Source organism: Mus musculus, chromosome 8 (genome assembly GCF_000001635.26).
Source record: "Mus musculus strain C57BL/6J chromosome 8, GRCm38.p6 C57BL/6J".
Lineage (NCBI taxonomy): Eukaryota > Metazoa > Chordata > Mammalia > Rodentia > Muridae > Mus > Mus musculus.
The window spans coordinates 89,127,847-89,151,560 of record NC_000074.6 but is presented as its reverse complement, the minus strand read 5'-3'; the positions used below and the strand labels follow the sequence as shown (position 1 = coordinate 89,151,560).

At 45.1% G+C, this 23,714-nt stretch overlaps 2 long non-coding RNA genes and 1 pseudogene across 4 annotated transcripts in view; 2 read left to right on the top strand and 1 right to left on the bottom strand.

The window, feature by feature from the left end:
* Nucleotides 1-3,451: 3,451 nt before the first annotated feature.
* Nucleotides 3,452-5,277, top strand: Gm6625 (annotated as a pseudogene).
* Nucleotides 5,278-9,136: 3,859 nt separating this feature from the next.
* Gm35305 lies at nt 9,137-21,403 on the bottom strand. 3 transcript variants are annotated; one of them, XR_003947576.1, is made up of 3 exons: nt 21,080-21,403; nt 9,759-9,897; nt 9,137-9,655 (listed from the first exon to the last, which is right to left on the bottom strand). It is a non-coding gene; the product is annotated as a predicted gene, 35305 (long non-coding RNA). The 3 variants fall into 3 exon arrangements; XR_879071.1 differs by lacking the exon at nt 21,080-21,403 and adding an exon at nt 14,325-14,408; XR_001778615.1 differs by lacking the exon at nt 21,080-21,403 and adding an exon at nt 14,325-14,408 and having other exon boundaries at nt 9,826-9,897.
* Nucleotides 20,938-23,714, top strand: part of Gm35358 — a 44,846-nt gene continuing 42,069 nt past the window's right edge. The window contains exon 1 of the long non-coding RNA XR_387890.4: nt 20,938-21,724. This is a non-coding gene — a long non-coding RNA (predicted gene, 35358). The remainder of the gene's footprint in view (nt 21,725-23,714) is intronic.

Below are 23,714 nucleotides of genomic sequence, written 5' to 3'. Positions count from 1 at the left end.
AACAACAACATTTTAACTCAGACTCATGTTTAGATGCTATTAGGAGTTGGCGATCAGGCACATCCATGGACAGCTAGAAGTGACTCCACGACCATCAGACATCTTTACGGTCAGCTTTCAAGCCACCCAGCTATGAAACACACAATCTCTAGAGGCCCAAGAGGCAAAGGTGTCTCTCCTTTGCACATGTGCCACAGCCCCAATAAAAGTCACATTCTCCCTGACCCAGTCTCCCTTCTTCTTTCCTCCCTCTCCCAGAGGCTGCCTCTATTCTTGTCTAGTAAACCTCCCACTTGAGACCTGCTGCATGTTGCGTTTCTGTGAGGCCTTGCTGCCTAGTTCTATCATTCAGGGTCTTTGGGAAGTGATGAGGATGAGATGAGGTCATGGGAGGGGTTCCTGTGACAGCATGAGTAGCTTTATAAGAAAACGATCCAGGTGTGTCTGACAAGTGATAAGGCCATGTGCTGATGCAAGGACATGCCCTCACCAGATGCCTATCAGACATCAGTGCCCTGCCTTCAGACTTACCAACAATCTACAGAAACATAAGTCACAGATACTTCTGCTTTTCATAAATTACTCAGTCTCTGAAATTTTATAACAGAAAAAAAAAACAGACTAAGATAACCCAACAAAGTAGCTACTGGCACTATGTCCACTTTGCAGACAGGGAAATCAAACAATAGAGAAGGCATTTATCTTACCCTTGTTCATGGAGAAAGGTTAGAAGTCACTGATGAGATTGGAACGTGCCAGCCTGTGTTTCCTAATAGAAAGTCATGCTCCCAAAAGTCTCTGCAAGTACATCAGAGACTGAAACCCCCTACAGTGAGTGGTATAGAGGCCCATGTACTCCTTTCTAGAAAGCAGACTGTGCTAGAACCTGAAAGACTTCAGTCATGACCAGAAGGAAAACAGAAAGTGGCCCAGGGTCTCTGCCAACCATATGCTACTGAAGACCACTCAAAGAATTCTCAACCACCCATGCCACCATCCCTCAAGGGAAATAAGAAATTAGGTAAAGATAACACTTTGTGTGGGTAAGCAGAGGCAGCAGGAGGTCCCTGGCCTCTCTCTCTTTTATTACTTCAAGATCTGAGACCTCAGAGTAGTTGCCATGAACCCCCTTAGAACTCCTGGCCTCCATGACTGTGATTGTGAGCAGATCCATGAATTCAAGGGGGGTGGGGGGGGACTGAGGTCTGGAGAGAGAATTGTGCTTCCCAAAGACACACAGAAAGCCAAGATTCAATACTGCTATCCAGATGCCCACACTCAGCCAAAACTGAGTACCCAGTACCTGGCACTTTCTAGAAGCCAGAGATAGAAGGCCATGAAGACGTGGTGCCTGCCTTGACGAGGTGTTAGTCTGGACATTGAGAAAGACACTCACCAAGTGTTCGTGGAGAGTAGATCACCTAACACTGTCATGCACATCATTGAATTGTTTTGAGACTCCCAAAGAGTAGATTTCCAAGGAACTCCATATGCTTCTACTTCTGTAAGCCCCACAGTCGAAGCAGGTGTCCTGTCTTGGATGTGGATTCTCTGAGGCGAGGCTGCAGTACTCTAAGATGTAGCATTCTCGAGCTTCTTATTGGAGATGTTGAACCCAGGCTCCCATAATTACATCTGCTTCCCCCCACTCCAGTCCCAGTGCTAGAACCCAGGGCCTCCTGCATGCCCCGCAAACACTCCACCTGAGCTGTACCCACTTGTTCTACTAAGAACCTTTTAAGGCAAAGCAGAATATATTGGTCCCTGCAATGAAGAGTCTTCCTAAAGGAGAATGAACAGGGACATTTCCACTGCATATGAGTCCTGAAGTCTAGCTTAGGGGACAGTTTTCAAGGCGGTGGGTTGACAGAAGTAGGCAAGAACACAGAAGTTATCAAGTTCTGGGCAGAGGTTGTGAGAGGGATGCTGGGGGGGGGGCACGGGATGTATATGGGGCGCTGCCAATAACTCCTCTCATTGCAGGATCATAATACATGACAAGAGATAATGTAAGAGAAGAAGGGTTAATTTAAGCTTACAATTTGAGTGGATACCCCCCACCACACACACACACACACACACACACACACACACACACACACACACACGCGCACCACCAACATGGTGAGGAAGACACAGAGGCAAGAATGTGGCACAACTGGTCACATGTACAAATGTCAGGAAGCAGAGACCATAGAGCAAGTTGGTTAGGTCTGAGAAACCTAAAGACCCATCCCGAGAAACCCACTTTCTTTAGTGAGGCCTTAAGGATTACCCCCATTTGAGGGCAGACTTTCCAACAAGGAGCTTATGGGTTGAGGCAGAGGTTGGCGTTTCATATTTAAACCACGAGGAAGGATTTTTTTCAAAGCCTTAGGACATAAAGCGTTTTGTGCTTTCCGTTAAAAAGTCGATGGGGTTTTTCACAATAAAACATAAAATTAATTGACCAGCAAAAATATTTGCAGGAATACTCAAGTTACTAATGAAAACAAACAAACAAAACAAAAATCCAGAATAGTGATGTAAGCTATGTCAGACAGATAGCCTTGGCTGTGACTAAAAACAACTTTGGGAGGAAAGGGTTTATTTCATCTTATAGCTTGTAAGTATGTCATCAATGGAAGCCAGGGCAGGAACTTGGAGCAGGAGCTTGGAATTGGAGCAGAAGATGTGAAGGAATATTGATTCCTGCCCTGCTCTCCATGGCTTGCTGAGTCTTCTTTCTCACACAATCCAGGACCACCAGTCCAGAGGTGGAATCACCCACATTAAACAAGCATCTCCCACATCACTTACTAACTAAAAAAGATGCATTACCATCTTGCTCACAGGCCCAATCTGCTGGCTGCGTTGTCTCATTTGAGGTTCCCCGTTTTCCAAATGACTCATTTGTATCAAGTTGACATAAAACTAGCCAGCACAAGCAGTGACCGTACAATCAGATACTCTGTGGAAGCCAGTGGGTATCAGGAAGATGTAAGGTCTAATTTTTTAGCGACCTACAATACCACTGAGAGCCATTGAGTTGGACCGTTAGAGCCCTCTCCCTGGAATCAGAAGGAGTAGGAGTCCAACCAGGTTGGCTGCCGATTGCTATCCATCGGAAAGAAGAAAGGATCAATGTTACCAGTAACCTCACCACTGACAGGCAACTGCAGACTTTTAATCTGGTCACATGTAGATAGAGGTCATTTTAGGAAAGATGTGATTATATCTATTCTGTTATCCCTAAACTCTTACCTGGAGCCACACCCTTTTTCCTTGCCACGTCTTCTCTTTCCCCATCTAGACAAACATTACACAATTACTTGAGGAATCACCCTCACCTGCTTCTGTTTCCTGTCATTCCAATGAGATCAGCGTTTACCTTACTCTTCCAGTCTGGAAATCATGTGGCCCAAGCCTAGCTGATTCATTTGAACCTGAGTCAGAACAATTGACCAAGAGACGCATGTGACAGGAGTCAGGTAGGTAAATCTTTCCTGAGCCCTTTCTGGGTTTCTAGGTCTCAACCTTCTTTAGAATACCCTGGCATACAGACTAAATAAGCCAAAAACATTCCTGTCCTAATTCGCTTTTCTGTTGTTGTAGCGAAACACTTACCAAAACCAACGCAGGGAGAAAAGTGTTTATTTCCTTTGAAAACTCCCAGATCCCCCATACGTCACTGAAGGAAGCAGGGCAGGATCTCAGTGCAGCAACCTGGAGGCAGGAACTGAAGCAGAGAGACCTTGGGGAAACTCTGCTAACTGGCTTGCTTCCCTTGGCTTGCTCAGCCTGCTTTCTTATATACGCCAGGCCCGGCTGCCTAGGTGTGATGCTACCCACAGTGGGCTAGGCCCTCCCATATTATTGTCAATCAAGAAAATACCCACATAGACATACTACCACGCCAATCAGATGGAGGCAATTCCCCAGTTGAGATTTCTTCTTCTCAGGTTATGTTTAGATTTCTGTCGAATGTTGTTCGACATTAGAAAACTAACTGTGACCATTGCTAAAGACCTTCTTTGCCATCCAATGGGGAGCGTATGTCTAAAAATAAACCCTGGGATGAAGAAAACAGACTCGGTATTCTGATATGTTGCCTGAGCTCCGGGATCCAGCTATGCCTGAGGCCCCTTTTCTCACTCTGGAACCGTGCAGGTATGAGTCAATAAATTACCTTTATAACATCAGCCAACGTGAGTCAGACTCTAAAACATACTGGCTTTTTTCCAGTTGTTGTAAGTAGAAACTGACCTTATTCAAATCTTGTGCTTTTGGTCTACTCTAAATTGTCTCTCATCTAGTAGAAAACACTGCCTGGCCCCACTGGCTGCTCCGAAAAGCCATCTTTGCATTGTTCCCGGGTTGTGCTCTGCGCTCGCTGCAGCCACCTTTGCTGCCCACCGCCTCCTCCAGCGGAGTCCTGCAGCTCTCTCGCCAGAGTCCTCGAACTCGACTTTAATTCCCTCACTCGCGGTATTGGACCACCGGCGTGCCCCTCCATGTTAGACGCGGACACCAGCTCCAAGATCACCACCAAGGTCTTGAAGGAGAAGAAGGAAGTTGTGGAGGAGGCAGAGAATGGAAGAGATGTACCTGCCAATGGGAATGCTCAAAATAAGGAAAATGGGGAGCAGGAGGCTGACAATGAGGTAGATGAAGAAGAGGAAGAAGGTGGAGAGGAAGAGGAGGAGGAGGAGGAGGAGGAAGGTGACGATGAGGAAGAGGATGGAGATGAAGATGTGGAAGCTGAGGCTCCTACGGGCAAGCAGGTGGCTGAAGATGTGGACACCAAGAAGAAGAAGACCGAGAAGGATGACTAGGCAGCAAAAGGAAACGTAACCTTATGCACCATGACCTATTCACCCTCCACTTCCGGTCTCAGAATTTAAACGTGGTCACCTTCGAGTAGAGAAGCAGGCCCTGCCCGCCCGCAGTGGGCAATGCCACCCACAGATATGACAAGGGCTTTCCACCACCCCACCAAAACTACAACATGAATTGGCAACATGGGAGGAAAAAAGAACCAGAACTTCCCAGGCCCTGCTTTTTTTCTTAAAAATACTTTAAAAGGAAAATGTGTTTGTATTTTTTATTTACATTTTATATTTTTGTACATATTGTTAGGGGTCAGCCATTTTTAATGATAACGGGTGACCAAACCAGCCTTCAGAGCGCTCTCTGTCCTACTTCAGACTTTACTTGTGGTGTGACCATGTTCATTATAATCTCAAAGGAGAAAAAAAAAAAAAACCTTGTTAAAAAAAGCAAAAACAACAACAAAAACACAATCTTATTCCGAGCATTCCAGTAACTTTTGTGTATGTACCTAGCTGTACTTTAAGTAGTTGGTTTGTATGAGATGGTTAAAAAGGCCAAAGATAAAAAGATTTTTTTCCCTTTTCTTTCTGTCTATGAAGTTGCTGTTTATTTTATTTATTTATTTATTTATTTATTTGTTTATTTATTTATTTATTTATTTGGCTTGTTTGATGTATGTGTGAAACAATGTCCAACAATAAACTGGAATTTTATTTTGCTGAGTTGTTCTAAGAAAGAAAGAAAGAAAGAAAGAAAGAAAGAAAGAAAGAAAGAAAGAAAGGAAGGAAGGAAGGAAGGAAGGAAGGAAGGAAGGAAGGAAGGAAGGAAGGAAGGAAGGAAGGAAGAAAGAAAGAAAGAAAGAAAGAAAGAAAGAAAGAAAGAAAGAAAGAAAGAAAGAAAGAAAGAAAGAAAGAAAGAAAGAGAAAGAGAGAAAGAGAGAAAGAGAGAAAAGAAAGAAAGAAAACACTGCCTGGGACCAGAATGTTCAAGTTGAAAATCTTTTCTGTGAAAGCTATTGACCACTTACCATCTCCTCCTTACCTACTGCCCCTCCCTACCAGAATCACATCAATGTTACCATCACCGTAGTCACCTCCATTACCTACTGTTCTAGCACCTCCACGATTATTACCATCCCCACCACTCCTTCCTACATCACTGGCTCCTCCACTACCACCATATCCAAGACTATCACCATTGCCGTCATCCAAAGCTCAACACTATATTCAGCACCACCACCATCACCAACATCAACTGCTACATCACCCTTACCACCACTCTGACCACCACCAAGCATCATCACCCCAGCCATCAACTCTTACACCACCGCCACCACTACCACCACCTTCTCTACCACTACCTTCAATCCTACCATCATTGCCAGCATCCAAGGCTCAGTGCTTTCATCACCAGTACCTCCAGTATAGACATCGCCTCCTCCACTGCAGCCCCTGCCAGGTCTATTTCACCACCTAAAACTATAGTGACTGTACCTTCTCGTGCAATTTCAGACAAGCTATCAGAGCCTTCAAGGAGGTTTTCAAGTGATCTGTGCACTCCCTGAGCTTTGTGCCCTTTGAGGACAAGAGTTCACTCACTGAGTGATGAAACATAATGTGCCCTCATCATGGAGAACCTAGGTTTCTGAGCAGGAGGCCGTGGCCAAGGCCTTGGCTCTTTCTCATTTTCTCTCTCTCCATCCAACAACCGCAAGTACCTTTGGTGCTTAGCAATCATGCTGAAGCGGGGAATGAGCCTGTCCCAGCTGATGATGGGAAATTCTTGATGCCTCCATTCTGACTTATACTGATGGCCACCACTTTGCTGATCTTAGTGGTAGCCTGGCAGGGTTCAGTAGACTGGGATCTTCTTGGAAGCACCAGTTCTAACGATGTCACTTAGCCTTGTTGTGCCAAACATATCAGAAGCCAGACAATAGTTACTCACTGAAATGATCTAGTTTTATATACAGATTGAACATCTGTAATCAGAAAAGAAACCAAAAACTCCAAGCCCCCCTTTTTGAGATTGCTACAATGCCACATGTGAAAAATCCCACACCTGGCCTCATAGATGTGTGATAGTCACAGAAGAAGTACACTAAAAACTGTGTATGAAAGATTTTCAGGCTGTGTGTGTGTAAGGTATATTTGACACATAAATTTGGCGTTCACACCTGGGTCTGCTCCCCCAGATGTGGCATGAAGTATGTACAAATATCCCTCAACCCACAAACGTCCGTAAACCGAAGCACTTCTGACAGAAGCATTTTGGATCAGAGGGAGTCTCTCCGCATTTACTCTGCTTAAGCTGAGAATGAAATGGATGGTCTGGGCGTGCAGGTCTCAACGTTGGGGTGCATTAGAAGTCATCTGGAGGACCAGCTTCTTCCCGGGTGCCTAGATGATGTGGACCTTGCTTACCCAGGGACCCCACAGTACTGAAACACTGCCTTCCAACCTGGGAAGCGAGGAAGGAGGCCAGGAAACCCCAACTCCTTTTCCTCTAGTCTTGCACCCACTTAGGTGCAGGGCCAAATTTGAGGCCTCATCTGAAGGCACCTCTAGGGAGGACCCCACTGGATAGGGGCGTGTCCCGGTGGGGTGGGGGATCCTGTTTGGCCAACAAACAGAAGGGGCTAAATCCCTGAGCTGAATTCAGGGCAGGGCCGCCTGTGTAAACAGGCTTTGTCTCTGGGTGGATTAAGACTGAGTTGAAGCTAGATATTTTTTTTCTTTCCCTGCTCTCTCTTTTTTTTTTTAAGTGCTGAGAAAAGCCATTAAGGGATTAACACCCCGATTTATGAAAATGGAGGATGATAAAGGAACAATGGTGTGACAGCATTGTGTAAACGACATTGATTCATTTCGGAGACAGGGCTGTTAACTGGGAGAAATGGAGAAATAAATGGAACAATGAGAGGCCGCTTTTACCAGCTTGTCATTAATTAGCCCAGAGTACAATTGTTTTATTGTCCTTTTTGAAAAATACAAAATTGGTAGGAAAATACAAGCACTGAGTAGATCGATGGCTGGGTGTCTCGGCTGACATCTGCTCTCCTTCTCTTCTCTTCCTGAAGCTTTGCCTCCGGAAGTGGCTTTAGAGGGGCAGAAAAGGCGTTTTCTCCTAGCAGAAGGGTCTGAGGAGCTTTGGGGGTAAAAAGACACTCCCGTAAGGGCACCCCCATCTTCTCAGTGGTGGAAGACGGCCTCTAAGCCAGAGACTAAAATCCCTTCTCCCTCAAGAGGGGCTGAAAGGAGTCATGTGGTAGGGTGCAAAGAAATGGGAAGCCTGTGGACCAGAGGAGGGCTTCAGGGGCAGTGAGGCTCCGACCAGGGTCCCCACCTGATGGATGGCTTGGCTCACACAGTTCTCCAGATTAGGATAACCTCCCACTCCCACTCTGCACCAGTTATCTCCAACCAGGCTCTTCAGTCTGCCAATGCTGCCCACCTGGGATGCAAATAATGAAAAAAAGTTCTTCGGGCAGTCAGCTGCACAAGATTAGATGGCGTGCCCAACAGCGCACCTGAATGGGTGTGCGGCCAGCCCCGATTTGGGAAAGGATATATTTCTGCCCTGATTGAAACAAGACTTGTGGGCCAAGAGCAGCTCCTGTTAGCAGGGGGCAAAGGGATGGCATAGGCTGACAGCCATGGAAATGGGCAGGGCAGCTCTCAGCATTGCCCTGAGAGGCTCTAACAGGTAAGGCATGGCCTGGGCCATCAGGCTTGTTCTGGTCCAGTGGCCACACAGGTGCAGTCTGGAGACGCGAGCCAGGCTAATTGAATGATAGTTATGTCAAAAGCTACTTGTAAATCTGGGCCCCATGTCTAGATTCTGCCCCACCAGACAGAGAAGAGTCAGCCAGCCATACTGCTTTAGCGATCCCACAAAGGGTTAATATTGCTTAAGGAGAAATGGAACCCAGGCAACCAGTTTGAGCCACTAGGAAACTGTAAACAGCTTTCTCATTGTTCTGAGCTGCTCTGACTACTGGCCATTGTTTGGCCTTTAATCTGGAAGCACTACAGATATAAACATAGCTATCTTTATAGCATTGTATCCTTACAGTTCAGGATCAAACAATGCATTGCTATGTCTTCAAACTTTACGTTGATATAAAGATGTCTTTATCTGGGCAGGGTCCATCCATACATCTTGCATATAAATGTTGACTGATCATAGACTTTTATGCATTCATGCCACACATTCGGCATCGCCTATGTGCCAGGCACTGCTCTGGAGCAAAGCACACAGTAATAATGAACAAAACGTGAGCTCCACCCCACCCCCTACCCCCTAAGGAATTTACATTGCCTGGTGAACAAACAAACAGGTACTCAGAGAAATGGGCACCACCAATACTACTGAAATCATGGAACAACATGAGCTGTGGTTAGGGAGCTGATGTGGGGAGATTAGTTTAGAAACAGTGCTGAGAACAATTGAGAGGGGACCTGAGCTGGCTGCTTAGGGGTGGGTCCAAGAGGAGGACAAGCCATGGCTGAGGTCTGGAGGTGGGCACCTAAGGAGCACATGTGAAGTACAGAAAGAGCCAAGGAAGCTGGAGCAATTAGAAAGAAACAAGTTCCAATACAAGAGCTATGAATGGAGGAGATGGGGGGAGGGGAGTGTTGGGAAGAGAGGGCAGTGAAGGGGAGGGCAGGGCCTGTGGGCTGGGACCTGGGAAGGACTTTGACTCTATCCAAAAGGCAATGGATTCCTCTGGGAGCAGAGGAGCAAGCAGCACAGTGTGTGGCAGGAGCTACAGTTGTTTCCTTGGACAGCCGGCCACCAGTGTGTGCATCTCATGTCCCAACAGGGTGTTCCCAGGAGCTGTCTGGGGACAAGGGAGCAGAGAGAATGGTGGAAGGGTGACAAACTGGAGCTGCTGGCTGCTGGTTAAATTAGAGAGCTCTGAACCTGGGGTGGCTGTAGCTTACCCTCTCTGTAAGGCAGGGCTGGTGAAAAGAGATCTGCTGAGCTCGCTCACGTGCAGAAACTACGTACCGACTGCCCTGTGTGTAGTGGCTGGAGAGCACTCGCAGAAGGTGGACAGAGAGGCTGAACTTGACCTGCAGGCTAGATAAACACATTAAAGCAGCATATCACCACGTGAGCATGACCATGAAAAGAGAATAATCAGAAATAAAAAAAAATTAATTCCATGATTTTTTTCTGGTCCGTGACTTTGCTTCTCAGTTTCAGATACTCCTGACGGACTCCTGTCATATAGAGTCCAATAGTAGCAGGTGGAAAATTCCAGAAATAAGTAATTCATGAGTTTGAAAGAATTTTTATCAATTTTATTTTTAAATTTGTTTGCATGGCTCCTGTGCAGTGGTCACTTTTTCTTTTCCACCACATGGATTCTAGGATGGAGCTCAGATCCCTGGCAGTGCAGCAGGCATCTTTATCTGCTAAGTCATCTCATTGGCCCTGGTTTATTTTATTATTAATTATTATTACTAACATTGTACTAGACCTGATTTATACATTAACCTTTATTGAAGATTTAAGTGTGGAAAACATGTAGGGTTTTTACTCTTTGTAGTTTCAGGCATCCCCTGAATAAGGGAACTACTACATAGTGAAAAAAAATGCCACCTGGGAGCCAGGGTCCCCACGATCCTAATTTACACTTTGCCTGGCTTTCTTAGAGAGGGAAGCTCACAGGACTCAGCTTTGTCCTTCCCTACCAGACTGCAGGAAACTCAAATGAAAATATAACATTAAAGCAACACTATCTCCCCATTCTCTACTTCCTAGGATTGTTAAACGCCCAATTAAAGAAGATGTGATTTTTACAATAAGCAACATAACTGCATTAAGTGGAGAAAAGTTCCTACAAAACTAAAGAGGGAGGGAATAGCTTCCCCGATCATATTCTTTTTTAACCATGGGTTACAGGTCAACAGCCAAGTGCGCTGGAAACAGCTTGCCTGCTGCTTTGACTCCCTAGAAAGAGATCTCAGACTGGAGTCACTTGGAATGCAGTCTCTTTAGATCTGAGAGGAGGACACCATTGACATCCTGTGTGACATGCCCATTCTGGTGAGTTGGAAGTAGCCAACAAAGCCACCATTAGTGCTTCCAATACCGTCTCCTTTCAGTATCCCGGAGGGTTATTGGTTCATTACCTCAGTATTCTCAACTCCTCAGGTGCCAGGGCCTCACCTGTAACATAGCAGTATTTGCCCATAGCCTAGGAACATCTTCCTAGGTGGCTTATAGCACCTGATGTGACAACTGCTCTGTAAAACGTTCCACTCTGGGCTGCTTAAGGAAGAATGACAAGAAAAGTCTATTCCGGTCCAGAGAGACACATAAGACACAGAGAGACACTGTGCTTCTAGAAATATTCTCCAAAGTTGCTGGAGCTGTGGTTCTGGGGTAAATTCATCCCATCATATAAGCACTTAGTCGGGGGTTTCTGTGATCTCATTCCTAGGGCTCATCTCTCCGGATTCTGTTTCCTCCTGTTAGCATGGGGTGGTAATAATAGTACCATTCTCACTGGACTTCTGGGAAGACTAAAGAAGGGATGTGTGCTGCCTACTTTTACGTCATCTTGACACAGCTACAATCATTTGAGAAGAGAGAACCTCAGTAACTCGGTTGACAAAAGGCTGCACCAGATTGGCAGGTAGGCAAGCCTCTGGCACATTCTCTTGGTTAAAGATTGATGTGGGAGAACCTAGGTTGCTATGGGCAGTGCCAAGCAGGCTGAGCAAGCCATGGGAAGTAAAGCCAGCAAGCAGTGTTTCTTCATGGCCTCTGCTTGAGTTCCTGCCCTGGTTTTCCTCATTGACGACCTGTTACCTTGAAGTGATAACTTGGAAATACTGGGGGCTGTGGTAGCAATGTGATGTATAAGATAAAAATTAACCCTTTCTCCTCCAGTTGTCCGTGGTCCTAGTGTTTTATTACAGAACCTGAAACTCTACCTAAGATGGGTATGTATGCTGGACAGCATCCTATGGAATTCTCAGCTTTTTATAAGGATTGTTTTCTTATTTTAATTTGATTTCATTTTTTTAGACAAGGTCTTGTTATAAAGCCTAGGCTGGCCTTAAACTTCCCACCTACCTGCCTCATAGCTCCATGTGTCACCATGATGGCTCCACAGTCAAAATTTTTTAATGGCTAGTTTTTGGAATATCCAGTTTATAAATTTCTTTTATTTGGGGGAAAACTTCCCACCTTCTGAACCTTGGAAAAAGCATAGTCTATCTCCCTCGTTAAAAGATAAAAATAGTCATGTCAAGTCCCAACAAATGGACCTCAAAGACCAAAGATGGTAATTTGATTTAAAAATGAGAGTCCTTGGGGAACAGGTTATACAAGAAGGAATCTGCTCTTTAAAAAAAAGATTTATTTATTATTAAACATTATAAGTACACTGTAGCTGACGTCAGAAGCACCAGAAGAGGGTGTTGAATCTCATTACAAGTGGTCGTGAGTCACCATGTGGTTGCTAGGATTTGAACTCAAGACCTTCTCGAAGAGCAATCAGTGCTCTTACCCGCTGAGCCATCTCACCAGGCCAGGAATCTGCTCTTAAGTTCTCCTATCTACGTAAAAGCCAATGAACTGATGGCCATGCCAACTGCCTTCAGATCTTCTCCATGACAGGTCTTTACTCCGGGAAGAATAAACCCACCACAGAGTGAAAGATACGAAAAAGTCAGATGACCTTCCTAGCCCCTACTGTGAGTTCTCCCGGCTTCTACTCTCTCCTACAAATGATTTATTCTCTAAGAGTACTCACACCCCTCTGCTTTCCTCCATGAAGGCATTATTTAAACATCAACCATCTGGTCCTTCTGTGAGCCTATTTCTCACGGCTCCGTGCACAGGAGTATATTTGAATGCATTTTCCCCTTCCTATTAGACACTCTAGTGTCTGTTTATTTCTGCAGAGTTGAAACTTCCTTGCAGCAAAATATTCGCTTCCCAGGATCCCTTGCACATGACCCATGGTCCACTACTCAGAACCAAGGTGGTTTCTTGGTTTTGTTTTTGTTTTTTGTTTTCTGGACCCTCAAGATAAAAAAAGGATAGAACTTGGAAATACTGGGGTCTGTGGTAGCAATGTGATGTGTGGGAAGCCAGCCAGCCAGCAGGGTCGCCCCAGTGAGATTAGCTGTCTATGTAGGCCACAGGAATAGTGGCCTTTACCAGATCTTCTCATGAAAAATTAGGCATCGCCTGACACTGCAGTCCCTGAGTGGAACCTCTCAGCTTTCCCTATGGCATGCTGTTTTCCAGCACCTTTAACTAATTTCTTTCCTGCTTATGTCAGCCTGTGGGTCTTTACAGGTAACAGTCTTGCTGAGAGAATAGTGTAGGGAAAAAGTATTGCTCGGAGTTCTTAAAGGACTTGAGTTTCAGCTCATTGAGATTATGGACGCCATGACGAAGTCTTTCACTGCAGCCAAGCACACATGAGCATTGGGATTCTGTAATTTGTTATTGGCATATGGAGGGACCGAAGGATATGGCAGAGCTAGTCTGGCCTTGCCTGACAAAGGCCATCAGAAGGACAGAAGGACAGATCCAGGATTCTCAGATGTCCCTGGTAAGTAAGAACTAAGAAGCAGGGAACTTTGACTCCAAATTCCCTTCTGCAGCAGCAGAGGCCTCGTGAGCTCAAACTGGGGTTAAAAGTAAATGCCTACCTTGATTGAGGGCTGCAAAGGTTGCAGGGAAAGGCCTGGCAAAGAGGCCAAGGCCTTGGTGGGTACCAGAATCACAATCGCTGTCAAAGGCATACCCTAGAGAACCACTGAAAACTCTGATTTGCTTCTAGCAAATTCCCAGGAGATGCTCATGCCGAGAACCACGGGATAAGGAAACCATTCAGCTGCTTCATCTGTCAGATGAGGGCATGGGCTTTGTTACCCAAGAAGAGCCTCTGGATCATTGTATTCATGGATGAGAAAATGCTATGCACTGAACCTGGCCAGGGAAGCAGATGTTGTTCACAGTGTTGCTAAAGGAAGCTTCCTAGTGCTGGGTGTACAATGGTGAACCACTCAAGCGATGTAGCTCTCCAATCCCTGCGATATACACAGCACTGCTGAGAACCCGAGAAAACATTCCACACTTAGTTATCTCACAGCAGTGGCTACCCCCACCCCCATTTATTTCCATTCTCACACAAGGCATCGCTCAGTTATACAGGAGGAACTTGGCCTCAAGCCCTGAAGAGACCACTCCGAGGCCATTGGGAGTGAACACATGCCAGGGACTAAGTCTCTTTCCAGATTTCTTGCTCTAGGGACCTTCCTCCTACTCCCCAGGGATGGACTGAGAGCCACTTTTACCTTTGATGACTCTCGAATGCTGGCCACAGTTGTTGGATCAACTGAGCTCTGACCTTAACCGATACAATTAGCATCTCCCTCCTGGGTGTTTAGATCCACTGCTGAGAGACAGCGACCAAGTCATGTGGTATGGATGCTTGAAAAGCTACTGGGGAAAGTGGGAGAGGGTGAAGAACTCACCCCCACACAGAAGCAGCAGACTCAAGGAGCAGAATGTTCTGGAAAGTCTACACTCCTGTTGCCAGAAGCTTGCTGGGGCTCACGGCCACAGTGTACTTATGAATAGGATAGGATTTGAGAGCAGAGGTGCAGTGAGCTTCAGCAAACCTGAAGAAGCAGGAATCAGAAGAGAAGTACTTGTTGAATCTCTCAGTCACAGTGGGAACATGTTGGCCACTTTTGTTTTTTGGATGAAAAACTTAAAAACACAAATCTGTAGATTCATTAACCTTCATCTACGATAGACTACTTCGGTGACGATCCTGAAGCCTTACTCAGGATGAAGGAATCTTAACTTGAGTAAACCAATGCCCTCAAGATGGCTTTGTCAGCTGGATTTCTTTTAATTCATAGAACATTCATATACATATTTACTGAGGGAAAGCCTTCTGATTCTAACTTAATGAACATTGTGACTTCCATTTCAGAGCCACCATAAATGATTATGTCTTCTAGGAGATGCTGGGTCACCAACAGGCACAATGACATGAGGAACACTTTTTAAAAAAAAACTTTATTATTAATTCTTTGTGAGTTTCACATCATGTACCTCGGTCCTGCTCCTCTCCCCATCCCCTCATATCTGCCCTTCATCCTTGCAACCTGCCCCCAAAATAAAACACACACACACACACACACACACACACACACGAACAAACAACAGCAACAACAACAAAGCATAGGAAACATCTCATCATGGAAAATGTAGTATGTCACTGTACCTTGAGGAATACTCTTATGCATAGAACATAGACAGCAAGTATCTAGTGTCAAAAGCCATCTGAAAGAGGCAGCCACACCCTACAAAGATGGCTTACAAGTATCTTCTCCATATGTTTCTCCTTTGGGTTTACAGAACAAAAAAATATAACATTCAAATGGGAGCTAGGCATGATGGCACGTGCCTGTACACCTAGAACCCAGCCCTTGGCGGGCTGAGGCAGGAAGATCTTGAGTTTGAGGCCTGCGTAGGTTGTGACCCAACCAAAAATGAAGACAAGGAGGAGAAATAAGAGGAGGAAGAGGAGGAGGCAAAGGAAGAAAAGGGAGGGGAGGAAAAGAGGGGGAGAAAGAGGAAGAGAAGATTAAAAATAAAAAATCCTGAATCCACATCTAAATGTATGTATGAGTGTGCTTGCAACCAACGTAATCTTAAAATTCTTGTAAGGAAACATTGAGTGATGTGTGGGACCTTACCAGCATCCAAAACTTGATAGGGACACCTCTGTTCACAGCTTATAACTCAGATGTTTACAACTTGGATATCTTTATGTCCCACATTCATTGTTTTCTTTCCTCTCCTCCCATGTACACATCACTCTGCGATGCTTAATGTTTAAGCATACCCACCGGCCAGGATGCCACAGCCTCCATTTCTATTCAACAGAGCAAGCGTGCTTTACAAACACTTTTACAACAGTACAAAATGCTATTATCTGCAAACTATTTCTGTGGCTGAACACCCTATTTCATCCTCCAAGAATCTGAGACCTATAAAACAAAACATATCAACCAATTTTAAACACATTCTCATTTACTGATGGGCACTGATTTGTCTGATGCAAATGGGGGAACAGCTCAAATAAACAAATGCTTAGCGATGTCCAATGAAGTGTAAACATGATCCAAATAAACGAGTGGGCGCATTGGATTCCTGCTCAGCCCCTCTTCCTTATTAGTTCATCTGAAGCGATGCCTCCCGTGCTCCCATTTGGATAGGCTTCATCAGCCATGTTGCCTTTCAGAGCTGGCTATTTCTAGAAAATTAATGCCAGTATTAATTCTAGAAACACGTTAAAGCATGTTTGTGACTCTCAGCAAATCCTCTCTCTTGCTCATGGCTGATCATTCCATTACGTCATAATTATCATACAGCTATCGCGTAAATACACAGTTATTCCCATCCCTCCGTCCAGATGGTCGGTTACACGATAATTACAGTATGTTTGTACTTACTGGGTTTAATTACCAGATAATCAGGAAGAACATGCAAATTGCTAGGTTGTTGTAACACAGTACATTGAACCAAGTAAAACCTGTGTATTGCATAAGTAAACAAGCTCTTACAGGGGACTGTGCTGCTAACCTGTGACGACCAGAAGGCTTGAGGTTGCTCTAGTGCATTGTGTGTGGGTTAGCATTACATTCCTTGAGCTTGAATTAATGTCTAGATGACAAGGAAATGTAATGAGAGAGACATTCATGTTGCCCCGCCTGTGTGGGGACAATGGGACCCTGGCCACAGGAGTGGCCAAGCAAGGTGCCAGCTCGTGGCTCTGGTATCCATTCCAGAGACACCTGCAAGCATGTGTTCAAAGCCCAACCGTGTACCTGCCCAAAAGCTGGCAGAAAGACTGTGCAAAATCCCAACCAAACGTTCCTCCCCTGCTCTTGGCAGAGGCCAGGGCACAGTGCCGCAGCGTTCACACACCCAGCCACTGGTAATTTCTCCCCATTCACCAAGGGGAGCCTCTTTGATCGGCAGTTTCTGGTTCCTGTGCCCGGGCCACTTATGGATGCACAGTGGTCGGTGGCGGCCTTTGTAGCATGTGTCCCTGTTTCTTCCTTCTTGGTTTCTACTTGAAAGCCCGTGGTTTTCTGAAGTAGTCAGCTTCCCCCATTCTAGAAGCCGTCTGGCCTTTCCATCAGCACGTTCCCTCCCCGTGGCCGTGGCGATTGGCTGAAAGTTGAGCCAGTTTAATAGTAGAAACACATTTTAGAAATGCCAGGAACAAGGCATTTCTCTCTTCCCTCCTCGATTCAAATAATGATATCTTGAGTTTTCAAAGCCACTGAAAGCCATCAGAGAGAAAGTGGGTCTTTAGTGAGATCACCCAACCTCGGGGCGGGGGAGGGGGGGTGGGGTTGCAGCTCAGCCTGAACCCTTCACGGGTGATTTCCAAGCACCCGCAAGAACAGCCTCTCTTGCTTGCACCACTTTGAGCTGGGTGTTTCTGGTACTGACAGCTGCAGGCACAAAACCTTTAGAGCTGCCAGGTTTCTCAGCTCTGTTTACCACAGGAAATCCAGTATCAGTTTGTTTTGATTATTTTTTCCCCTTTTTTGTTTTATTTTGAGACAAGATTTACTGTGTATCCCAGACTCAGGGTTCCCCAGCCTCAGTCTCCTGGTGTTGGGAGCACATTGCCTGGCCTTTGTGTGCTTTTGTACAGAATCCTCCCTCGAACTCCAGGGCACCGGCAGCTTTCAGCTCTGACCTAACATTATGGAGGCTTACATAGTGACGGCCTTCTCTGTTGACAGGAGATGAGTCATGAGGCCTCATGCTTGGTAACAGAGCAGGTAGGATGGATGGGGAGGGGACTTTGCAAGGACCTGGCTTTTTTCCCATAATGTCTAGAAGAGAGAGTGTGAGGCAAAACAAGTCAGTGTGACTTAAAGTTGCCATCATTGGCCTGGACATGCAGGATCCTATGGGCAGTCAGGAAGCCAAGTGACATAAACCCAAAGGTCAAAGGAGAGGCGAGCTGGCAGGAGACTAGGAGGGCCTTGTCAGAGATGGGCTCAGTCTGTAGGAAGAGCATGCAACTATGGAGATTTGCTTAGGTGGCCTTGGACAGTGGCTCTGTTTGTCTTCCCAGGTTCAGCCTGGGTGTAAAGCTTTGCTTAGGTGGCCCTGAGCAGTGGCTCTGTCTGTCTTCCCAGTTCAGCCTGGATGTTCTTCCCTCACACACAAACTCATCAAACCTCTAGCCAGAGAGAGGTCTAGAATATCAAATTAAAGAGACAGAGACCTCCCATGGCTCTATCCCTCTGGAAGAGGTAGGAGGTATGGGGGGATGACAGAAGATACAGAAGAGAAATTGAATGAAGGCTCATTTGGTGGAAACATGCTGCCAGAAAATCAAAGGCTCTAAAGCCTGACTGGGAGGAGCCCTGGGGAGGACCCTGGGGTGTAGTCTAGAGCATTGTAGGGGACAGGACTCTGTTGACCTGGGAACTGGGAGGAGTCTGAAGCAGGAGAGGGAGCTAGACAATAGAGGTAAACAGAGTCACAACTCCAGGCTAAGGTGGCAGCTCCCTCACCTCCAGGAGACTTGCATAGGCCCCCAGTCAGCTTTGGCCTTAAGGAGGTAAATGCCTATACTTTTCTCTGCGTCCCATTTCCACTGCATTTCAGGGGTCTTTGGGAGATAAAGAAAAAGGTGACTGTGTGTTGGAAAACATTTGTGTAATTTGATTTAATATTTCCTTATTACAAAGAGATATTCCTTGTTCTTTCAACAGTTTCAGAATGTTTCTCATTGTGATACCTCTGTATCTTCCTGCCTGACTATTAAGAAAAATCTCAGAAAAAGTGACAGGAAACTCAGTTCTCAGTTTTCAGCACAGGTGGCTTGAAATGTTATACCATATGAATAATTGCAAATGTCTTTCTGGTCTCCAATGTATCACAGTGAGCCTGAATAAATCAATCTTCCAGATTCCAAAATGCTGAAAAACAAACAAGGAAGCAGACAAACAAAATAGAAGGAGAAGGAAAAGGAAAAGGAGGAGAAAATGAAGAAAAAAAGAAAGGGCAATACCCACCCTCAAAGAGCTGTAGATGCCACATATCTGCTACCCAGCTACTTGGAGGGTTAAACAGGAAGACCTCAAGTTCTAGGCTTGCCTGGGCTACAGTGAGTTCAAATCCAGGCTAAACATCTTAGCAAGACCCTGTCTTAAATTTTGAAAAGGCCTGAATCCTAGAGTACTCAAATAGAATGCTTTGCCTAGTGTGAAGGCTATCCTTGGTTTTTAACTTTACTACATCTGAAATTAACTAAAATCCAAGTGACTAGACACACCTGTGAGGAATTTTTTGTTTGTTTGCTTGTTTTTGTTTTTTGTTTGTTTGTTTGTTTGTTTGTCTGTCTTAATTAAATCATTCAATGTGGGAAGACTCACTTTTAACCTAGATCTTTGAGGTAGGAAGATCCATCTTTAATCTGGGCCACACCTTCTACTGGCAGCCTATGTAAGGACATGGAAGAAGAAAGCTTTTGCTCTGTACCTGCTTGCCCTCCCTCTCACTGTCAAGTCTGTTCCTTCACTGGCTTTAGAGTCATCTACTTTGGGATTCTGATGTATACTGAAGACCAGCTGAGACATCCAGCTTTATGCATGGACTGAACAACTACTGGGTTCTTGAAACTTTTGTTGGTAGACTGCCACTGTTGGACTAGCTGGATCATAGCTGTAAGACATTCTAATAAACCCCCTTTATACACACACACACATTCTATAAATTTTGTTCCTCTGACTAGCTCACCTAGTATACACTCCAGCTTTCAGCACCAGCACAAAAAATAAATAACCCAAACCTAGCCCGTGTAATCCCAAATGCAGCACGGCACAGTTCATGGGCCTCGGGTGTACTAGGACAGCGTCAGCCTTTCCACAGCTGTCTGATGCGCAAGACGCCCTTGAAACAATCAATCAATCAATCTTTCCAGGAGCCCTGATCTCAGGATATGAGGAGGTTGCAAAACCAAGCACTTTGCAGATTTAAGTCACCCAGCATAGTCACTTCCCTCTGGCTAGGACGCTGTCCCCTACGCAGACTAGTCCACAAAAAAAAAAGAAAGATGCATCTCATAGCAGATGACCACAACTACACTCACATCTGGATTCTTATGGCCCAGGACAGATGACAAAGACATGAAAAATACTTTTATGCCTATGAGCTGTTGGTAGAAATATACCTTGGGGTTTATTAATATGGTACCCTTAGCTCCTAACTTTTCTATTTCGGGGAAAGAAGGTCGAGTTCGGGTTTCCCTGTGTGGTCCTGGCAATTCTGGAGGTCTCTTGGTAGACCAGGCTGGCCTCAAACTCAGAGATCTACCTGCATTGCCTCCCTGGTGCTGGGATTAAAGGCCTATACCCACTCTGCCCACTAACATTTTTATTTTTTTAATGTGACTAACAATAATAAAGATTGCTGATATGAACTATGATAAGAATGGCAACCAAGATTATAGTGTGCCATGGTCAAAACTAAACTAGGCACCTGAAATAGATAATATAAATCTTCACAACAGCCTTGTGAGACAGGTGACATTGTGCTCCCATTCTACAGAGTCAAAAACTGCAGGCCAGGGAGCCAAACAGCAGCTGCTACCACAGGGAGGGTTTGAACTCAGGCTGCCTGACACCATTGAACCCAATACACTCGGTTCACTGAAGGCATCCTTAGGAATTATTGGACACAGATCCCACCCATTGGCTTTGAGGCTGCCCTGCGCAAGACAGATGGCCGTGTGTTTCCTGGCACTTCTTTTTGGTGAACTCCCAGTTGTAGAACCACAATTCCACACCACAGCCCTGAGCCAAGCGAGCCCCCATCACCTGGGCCAAGTTCTCATTGAATTGTGTGTGCCGCGGGGTGGGGCTAATGATTATTTTCAGTCCCGATTCCTGATTATTTGGTTTGGGTTTTTGCACGATTAATTAGGAGCCTAAATTAATGCGAAGGGAAACACGTGTCCAGCTGGTCCGCCCAGATGTTCACGGAGAGAAAACTCTCCAATTTGCACAGCGTGGCACTGTAAACACGGCCTGGGGAAGCTGGAAGCTGGAGCAGTACATTCTCTATGCCGCACCTCTGGTGGGGAGGCTCCCTTAGCTGGCTGGGCAGCTGCTCCCAGGTCTGGGATGACGCCAAGTGGCAGTGTCCAAGGTATCGCGACCAGTCAGTCCTACTTGCTCACCTGGGTCCTAAACAAGAGAAGAAGAAGAAATCCCAAGCTGAGGATGAGGAGGTGACAAGCCTATCTCCGTGAGGGAAGGTGGTGCAGGCGCAGGCATCATCACCCAATGGTCTTTTTCCTCTTCTTACCTTCATCTGCGGATTTGTTTAGTTGTCATGGTGACAGAACTCATCTACCTGCTCAGGTTTCCTTCTATTTGAGACATTGAGATGGAAGGTGAGATGGAATGAATCGGTGGATGTCCACCCAGGCATCTATCAAAAAGGCTCCTCCCCTCAGCTGCCTCCATTCACAGAAACCATAGAGAAATGGGCCACGCATGAAAAGACATCCGGTAAGTCTGGTGTCCTCTGAGAGCTGCTTCCTTCAAGCTGATAATGGCTCTCCGCCCCTGCACTGTGCCAGAAATTGCCACTATAATAGCTTCAGTGGCTCATTGACACAATTTTTTTTGTGCTTCGGCATGAGGTACTCTCCTCTGTGAGGGAAGAAGATGCTGACTGAAGGGCTCTTCACAACGTTAACTGAGAAAGCAAAGCCAGAAGCAAAAGACCACAGAGCGGGTGCTACAGTTTCTCTGAGACTGGAGACTCCGGGAGTACAGACTGGCAATCCGAGGGCTGGAACAAACAGGACAACCCGAAGGTAGTATTCAGCAGGCAGGCACTAAGTTCCCATTTGGGATTAAAAATTAAAAAAAAAAAAAGATCTAGACATGGTCAGAAGTGGTGGTTGGTTGCAATTTAAATTTAATGAATGCGATTTAATTAACAATTACAATGGCTGAAATGGTAAACATTTATGATAGGAATGTTTTACTGTTATAAAAGGAGAGCAACTCCTTGAAGTAGGGCTAGCTGCTAGACAGTTTCCTGGCTGAGTGGGTAGGGTGGCCTCCCTTGCTGAAGTTAGACACCAGTGATCTCCACAGCATTCATGCATAAGTATTGGTGACATTGCTCTAGATCAGTGGTTCTCAACCTGGGGGTTGAGAATGCTTTCACGGGGGTCACCTAAGACCGTCTGAAAGCACCGTTGTTTACACTGAGATTCATCATAACAGTGGCAATATTACAGTTATAAAGTCACAACAGAAACAATCTTCTGATTGTGTAGTCCGCACAACATGAGGAGCTGTGCTGAAGTGTCGGAGCACTGGGAAGGTCGAGAACTACTGTTTTAGATGATGGACACTGGGGTTGGGAACAATCTACCCCCTGGGGACTTTTTATTCAATTGTCACTTTCCTGGAATTTATGAGTGGGGAAGAGAGACTTTCAAATTTCCCTTCTTTCTATGGAAGTGAAGCCTTAGATGTTCATAACGGAAAAAAAAATTCTCTAAAATTGCTTCATCTGTTTAAACGGTGAGTAGTTGGGTCTTTGTTAGTGACGATTAACCTCAAAATAAGGGGCTTAATTAGGACAATCTCACACATGTATGTAATGCATTTGGATCAGCGCCCACATCACACATACTGTCCCCCAGTAGATTCCTTCCTATTCACTGGAAGTTCTCTTGTAGTTATGTGGATTTAAATCTAGGCTCTGCATCTGAGAAAAAAAAATATGACATTTGTTTTTTTAGGCTTATTTCACTGAGCCTGGTGGTCTCCACTTTAATATGTTTTTCTGCTAAAACATGCCTTTTTCTTCTTCTTCATGGCAGACTAATGCTCTGTTGTGTATATCTGCTGTATTTTCTTTATCCATTCATCCATTGATGGGAACATAGGATACCCTATACATTAATGATAGTGAACAGTGCTGTAAAAATATCACAATGAAAAAATGTTGATAGTCATTCATGAATGTAATAGCTTTGAGTAATACTGACATCTTGAGAATATTTAATGATCAGTGAAGATGGGATGAGTCTTTGCTCATCCACTTTCAGCAAGCTTTTGCAGTTTCTGTTACAGTTTTTCACATCTTTGGTTAAATGCACCCCTGAGTATTAAGTTATTCTTTAATGTTCTTTATTAACATATATAGCTATACATAAAGGTGGATTAACATACACATACTATATTTCTTTTTTTAAAGATTAACTTATTATTATAAATAGGTATACTGCCGTTGTCTTCAGACACACTGGAAGAGAGCATCAGATCTCATTACAGGTGGTTGTGAGCCACCAAGTGGTTGCTGGGATTTGAACTCAGGACCTTCGGAAGAGCAGTCAGTGCTCTTAACCACTGAGCCATCTCTCCAGCCCCATATTATATTTCTATCATATTTTCCTCATTACCTTCTCCTGTTCCCCTCATCCCCTCCTTTTCCTTCTTCCTTTCTCTTTCTTTCCTTCTTTCTTTCTTTCTTTCTTTCTTTCTTTCTTTCTTCCTTCCTTCCTTCCTTCCTTCCTTCCTTCCTTCCTTCCTTCCTTCCTTCCTTTCTTTCTTTCTTTCTTTCTTTCTTTCTTTCTTTCTTTCTCTCTTTTTTAACTTTTTTTGGAGGGGAGGTTGTTTTGGGTGGTGGTTGGTTTTTGGGTGTTTGCTTGTTTGCTTATTTGCTTGTTTGTTTGTTTGTTTGTTTGAGATAGGGTCTCTCCACAGAGCCCTGGCTGTCCTGAAATTCCCAGAGATCTGCCTATCTCGGCCTCTTCAGTTCTGGGATTAAGGCATACAGCACCATGC